This window comes from Cannabis sativa, chromosome 2 (assembly GCF_029168945.1).
Source record: "Cannabis sativa cultivar Pink pepper isolate KNU-18-1 chromosome 2, ASM2916894v1, whole genome shotgun sequence".
NCBI lineage: Eukaryota > Viridiplantae > Streptophyta > Magnoliopsida > Rosales > Cannabaceae > Cannabis > Cannabis sativa.
In genome coordinates, this window is record NC_083602.1 from 8,204,881 (window position 1) to 8,211,746 (window position 6,866).

The window sequence follows — 6,866 nt, forward strand, 5'->3', positions numbered from 1 at the left end:
AATTGATGAGCATAATTGTATTTAAAAGTATATGTTAAGAGTGAGACTAGTATAGTAACTCATATTTACTGAATGGGAAGGGAAGTTGGTTCAATAAGCATGATTAGCAGAACTAGAAAAGGTAGTAGTACACCAAAAAAGAGTAAAGAAATATAGTTCTCTTAATTTTTTTGGAACTGATTAGTTTACTGGTGCTCATAGAGTCATATGTTAGACATGAAAAATAAAGCACATCAATATGTGTGTGTTGTCTTGAACACGTGGGAAAAGCCCTTGGTAACTAACAACCATATAAAAAACTTGGAAATTATGCATTTGATGTTCATCTTCTTAAAGAGTTCTTCAGTAAGCAAGTTCAATACTTCAACACTAAGCAGAGAAAGAGAGAAAGAATGTACAAGTCGAAGCTGCAGGAGCTTTGCCACAAGAATCAATGGGGTTTACCAAAGTACACCTCTATGAGATATGGGCCAGACCATAACCCTCTCTTTGGAGCCTCTGTTTCAGTCAATGGCATTTCCTTTGACTCTTTCGTCGTCTCCAAATCTAACAAACAAGCCCATAACCATGTTGCCATGCTTGCTTTTCTTCACTTCAATTCTCCCCCACCTGGTTCTCTTTCTTTCTTTCTTGTGCTATATAATGCTTTGTCCCCAATTGGGTTCTCTTGTAACGTGTTCTTTTAGTTTCTTTCATCAAGCATATTGATTCTTATTAGACTGTGTCATCAATGGCAAAGTAGAGCCGAACATGCTGTTGCAACACCTATGGTTGAAGAAAGCAACCAGAATCTTGATATTCGATCGAATGTTTCTGACTTGAAAAGTGGTAAGGAGCTTCAACTTAGTAAGTTTTTAAAAGCTTTCTTAAGCTAACTTGATTTACCATACTCAGAAACTACTTCAGAAAAATAATGATAATAATAATTGCTTGTTAAGTTAAACAATAGCTGAGATTATAAACCATATCATATTTTGATGGTACTTCTTTGGCTAATAATGTAGAAACATGTCTCTTACAAGTATCATATTGCTATTAAAAGGTCATATGTGCCTATATATGTGGTGAAAGATTGATATAGAGCAAAAAGGATTGTGAAAATTATGCTGAAATTTGTTGGCTGTAACATCCTTTTGCTTTTCATTATGGTTTAGATTCTTCAACAATAATCAAAACCAACAAGGGAGAACGAAACATCGAAGAAAAACTGGAGATTCTCAAGATGCAGTCAGATGATTTGGGCATCGGTGATGGTGAGGAGACTGAAGGTACAGAATTTTAAAGTATGTGTACAGATAATTCTATGTTATGCCCAAAGGTAATTAGTGTCTCTTAAAGTGAAGTTATTTTTGTTGGGATTGTCAATAGTTTAATTTCTCAGGGATTTATTATGTTTTATAGTCCTAATATTTTAGATTTTTCATTATCTGCAATCATCCATAGTATTCATGTGTTTCTTATTTTAAACTATCAAAGTTCATGGTGGCAACTTCTATAAGTTACACAAAATTGAACTAAAGCACAATAGTCTTTGTTAGAAATGTTCTGTTGAACTCTTAAATATTTTAAGACTAATGAAATTTCACTCATGTATATATATAAAACTATTGTCCAGTCAAGAAGCAACTGCAGAAATATGCTAGACAGAGAAATTTCGGTTTGCCAGTGTACTTTTGTGAATGTGATCAGGGTCCTAAGGCCACTCAGTTTAAGGCAACAAGCATAGCTTGGTGACCAAATTTTTGAGAGCTCTGGATCCTTCAACACTTCGAAAGACGCTGAAAGTGATGCTGCAAAGGTTGCTTTAATGTCTTTCTTAATGGAAAACTTTCAAGAGGCAAGCACTCCAAAGTAGCTAAGAGCGTTTTCTTTTCTTCACAAATCTTTAGATGCTACAAAGCTTGGTGTTTTATAGAACTGTAGTGTATTTAGTTTTCGTGAAGAATGTTTAGAATGGGTTTCTATATTGCAAAGCTTGTTCTACAGCATCATATCTGTGTGGATGAATGTATAGAAAATTGTAAGTCTAATATTATTTAGGAGCTAATAGTTAGAATGAGTGGAGGAGACATACCAACCAATATTATTTAGCTCTCTAGTTAGAGGATACTTTGGTAGGTTTTCTGCATGAGAAATGTTGTAATGCTTATTTATGTCTGCATTTTAGTTATTTGTCATAGAAATAAAAATAATTAACTTGATTTTTCTATGGGTGACTAACAGGAGCACAAGCATAATAATAAAGATGTGCTTTATCATGAAATGAAATTACTGAATTTCATGATAAAACACATTTTTATCATGTCCTATGTCATGTGCTCGTGTGAGTTTTGATCGAATTTGATTAAATGCCTTACCCTTAAAATTGTATATATATTTTTATTATTATTATTTGTAGTTGAAATTAACAGATGTTTAGGTTAATAAAATAGACAAAATGTTGTTTGATTTTTTATAGATGTAGTTGTTAGATTTTAGACGTTTTTGCATGCATCAATTTTGATATAGTTGAGTGGAGTTAATGTAGGTCCTTAGTGAACATACTCAAAAATCAAGCTCCTCCTTCAATATCTTCAGCCCAAAAATCTGAATTCCAAAATACACGCTAGATTTGTGCACCTTGACTTCACGCCTGCTGCAGAGGGAGGAGAGGGTTCATGACCGCACTCTCTAGTTAATGACAAGAGCTTAAAATTGAGCAGAGCTGTAAAAAATAATTGTTTTTTTTTTGGGCTGCATTACATTAGCCAGCCATATGGAAAATCTTAGAAATGTCCTATCAAGCTTTTGCTTGTTAATGACAACTTCTGTGATAATCATCCCTCATCTTAGGTGCTGCATAGAATCACCGTGTGTTTCAAGCAAGGTCAGTGATCCCATTTTTTTTAAAGAAATGTTTTCTTTTTATATAAAATCTATTTACATTTGTTTTCTTGCTTGTATCATTTTCATTTTGTTGTTGTTTTGTTTTTGTGTGTGCTATAAAGTTCATGACACCCTTTTGCATCCGATAACTTCAAAGCATTTGCTTGATCCTCATTGCCCATATATATGAGATGATAGGGGTTATGATATTGTAGATGAGATTTTGTTTAGTGAATGCGTAACATGGCAGGGGATTTTTATGTTGTTAAATTTTTATTATTGTCGTGATTATATTATTCTAAGTGTCTCATTCATAGACGATTTGGAAGGCAAAAATGGGATGAAACAATATGCTAATTGTAGAATTATTGTCAGAGGAGAGTCTTTCTGTATTTATTAAGCATATTAATGTTACTCTTAATGTATTCTAAATGGTTCGATCATATATGACTATTGTTTCTTCATCTTCTTATAATAACTTAAAAGTTTTTATGCTTTAAGTTATGTTTGATACCTCCATCTAGAATTTAAGGAGATGATATAGTGTGGATTTTTTACCTAGAAATACGAGTACAATCTCGTTTATATTTGACACGTGGACCTAGTTCCCAGTTGGGAAAAAATGACATGTCAACGAACAATTCTAGTAGAGCTACATGATAGAAACTTGCGAGAAGGTGCGACCGAGATAGGGTCTAGTCGCACACTATGCTCATTAGTAAAGAAAGCAGGACCAAGAGTTATCATAAGTCACGCACATATCATTATATGTGAGGACCAAGTGTTTCTCCCCTACGTCCTGTTGGAAATTTATTTTACCAGTATCTTAGATCTACTCACAAGTATGTTTATTAACATCCTAAATATGAACTTTCTAAAACGATAAATTAAACACATATAAAGTTTAAGAAACCTTACATTGGTTGCAGCGGAATAATATGACTCCTTCCGTTCAGATATCTAGCCCTTGATTCCTTTCTGTAGCAGAGCATTATCAATATCTGAACCTGGATCTCTTTCTCTCGAATCTTTGATGCCGAAACTCCTTTCGCCGATGATCTTTCTTCACGATCTTCCTCACTATGATCGAGGTATCACTTCGATGTGTGTGGGCACTACTCAAATCACTAAGGATTTCGAAATATTGAAGAAGAAGAGAGAGAGTGGTCAGCTAAAGATAGGGAGAGAGAAGGCTCAGTTTTTCTGAATAGAAAAAGTCAGAAGAAAGTGTTATTTTCCTGAAGCCTTCACTATCTATTTATAGCATTCCACTAGGGTTAGATTTGAATTATATGGCATTAAAATAATGAAAAAATCAATTTAAAATGCTACAATAGGTGGCCGGCCATGCCTTTAATGGATTGGGCCTTGGGCTTTGCAATTTTGCAATTTTAACACCTTTTGTATCTGATTTTCTCAAAAATACCAATTTCCTAATTCAAACATTTAAATGCCAATTCTAACTATTTAATAACTATAAATAATTATTAAATAATATTGTCATTTATTATATTTATTAATTGAACCATACAAAGTATCATAATTAACAAATATGCCCCTATAAACTCTTTCTTTACAATTTCGCCCTTACTTAGTGAAAATTTCACAAATAGACATAGTCTAATTCGTGAATTATAATTGATTAATCAAAACCAATTACATGAGTCTTACAAGCAATATTATCTCAACTAGTGGCCGGCCATGCCTTTAATGGATTGGGCCTTGGGCTTTGCAATTTTGCAATTTTAACACCTTTTGTATCTGATTTTCTCAAAAATACCAATTTCCTAATTCAAACATTTAAATGCCAATTCTAACTATTTAATAACTATAAATAATTATTAAATAATATTGTCATTTATTATATTTATTAATTGAACCATACAAAGTATCATAATTAACAAATATGCCCCTATAAACTCTTTCTTTACAATTTCGCCCTTACTTAGTGAAAATTTCACAAATAGACATAGTCTAATTCGTGAATTATAATTGATTAATCAAAACCAATTACATGAGTCTTACAAGCAATATTATCTCAACTAGTGGGGGACCATGGGTCTATATAACCGAGCTTCCAATAAGTAGATCAAGAATTTAGCACTAAAATTCACTAACTTATTAATTCTTCGTTGAATCCACGCATAGAACTTAGAATTGCACTCTCAGTTATATAGAATGCTCTATATGTTCCACCATATAGACACATCATTAGTTATCCATTGTTATAATCCTAATGTGATCAATGATCCTCTATATGAATGATCTACACTGTAAAGGGATTAAATTACCGTTACACCCTACAATGTATTTATTCCTTAAAACACTTGACCCCGTATAAATGATATTTCAGCTTATGTGAAATGAGTACTCCACCATTTATGTTCGTTTGGTCAAGCTCAAAGGAGATCATCCTTTGCTTACTATTCGCCAGATAGAAGCTATAGATTCCATGTTTATGATAGCGCTCCCACTCAATTGCACTACCGTGTTCCCAAAAAGTACGTATCACCCTGACCAAAAGGTAGGCTTAACTAACAATTCAAGGAACACGAATAGCCTTTCAAGATTGAGCCTAATCATAACAGGATTAAGATCATTTGATCTAGGATCAACTAGGCGATATTGACTTGAATAGATTTTACGGTAAGTTTGATTAAATCTAAGTCAAAGTTCAATATCGGTCCCTTCCGATGCATACTCCATGCATCCAACCTGAGCTTTACTTTAACCAATGTTCTGGAAAGAACATAGCACTTCTCCAAATGCAAGTAAACTCTGTTGTAGATTATCATATCAGTAAAACCCTGTGTCTGATAAATCTAGGAAAACTTTATTCACATAGTCATGTTTACTTTCCAATGTGTTGACGGCACAATAAACAGGATCAAGTATGTGAAAAGGGTTTCAGATGAATTTATACATTATGTACATATAATCATGAAATAAATCATGTGAACCATGCAACATTAAATGTTATTTCTGATCTATATTAATAAGTAAATCTGATTATATTGAAATGAGTTTTATTTAGGGCATAAAACCCAACAAACTCCCACTTGCACTAATATAAAACAAAAAGTGCGTTTCAAATAATCTCAACACCTTGATATACAAATCAAGTGTAGTAGTAGTAAACTCCTCGTAATAGGATCTGAAAGGTTGAATTAAACACAACCTTTTCTCCACCATTACTCTTCCTTTAATCACAAAATCATTGATAATGTGAAATTCCTCTCTATATGTCTACTCTCTTGGGATACTGGATTCTATACCTTTGGCAACTACTTTTGGTTAATCAAGAAATTAACACTAGTAGTTTAAGGCAATTTGGAATGGTGCCAAAGATGTATAGAATTTTCCTTAGACTGAATAAGTACCTTTCCTGCAGCTTTAACATTCAGTCTCTCTTTGGTAGACCTAGAGACTTCAGATAGGTTTTTACACTTCTCCAAAATCACTATTCCACCCCCAGAGTAACCACCATCTTATCAGAAATATTTACTAGCACATAGGCAAATTTCGAAAATCTGATATGGTGTAGTCTAAGAGTTTTAAACACACCCTTATAGACTAACATATAGTTCCTCTTCTTAATCTTAAGATTTACTTGATTGTCTTCCAATGTTCTTTTCCTGGATTAATCTGATACCTACTCATTACTCCCACTCAACAGCAGGTGTCTGGTCTAAGGCATACAAAAGCATATCTAAGACCTCTCACTGTTGATATAAGAAATTCTTTCATGGCTTTATCTTTTCTGGAATAGTTGAGACTTTTCCTTAGATAAATAAAATCTATGTCTAAGAAGTTGTGAAGCTTCTATAGATTGCCATTAGAAAGAAAATGCTTCAGCATCTTACTAAAGTAAGTTGCTTGCATTAGAGTAAGTAATTACCAGGTATACCACAAGCCATAGGTTTAGATAAACTCAAACCTATAATACTAGGAACAGGAAGCTTTGTTAAGTCCATTGAATGGATTTATAAACGAAAATTTCC

General features: G+C 33.2%; 1 long non-coding RNA gene across 1 annotated transcript in view; it reads left to right on the top strand.

The window, feature by feature from the left end:
- LOC133034726 (uncharacterized) overlaps positions 1-2,706 on the top strand; it is a 28,179-nt gene extending 25,473 nt beyond the window's left edge. Inside the window, exon 2 of the long non-coding RNA XR_009686098.1 lies at positions 2,528-2,706. This is a non-coding gene — a long non-coding RNA (uncharacterized LOC133034726). The remainder of the gene's footprint in view (positions 1-2,527) is intronic.
- Positions 2,707-6,866: the final 4,160 nt, after the last annotated feature.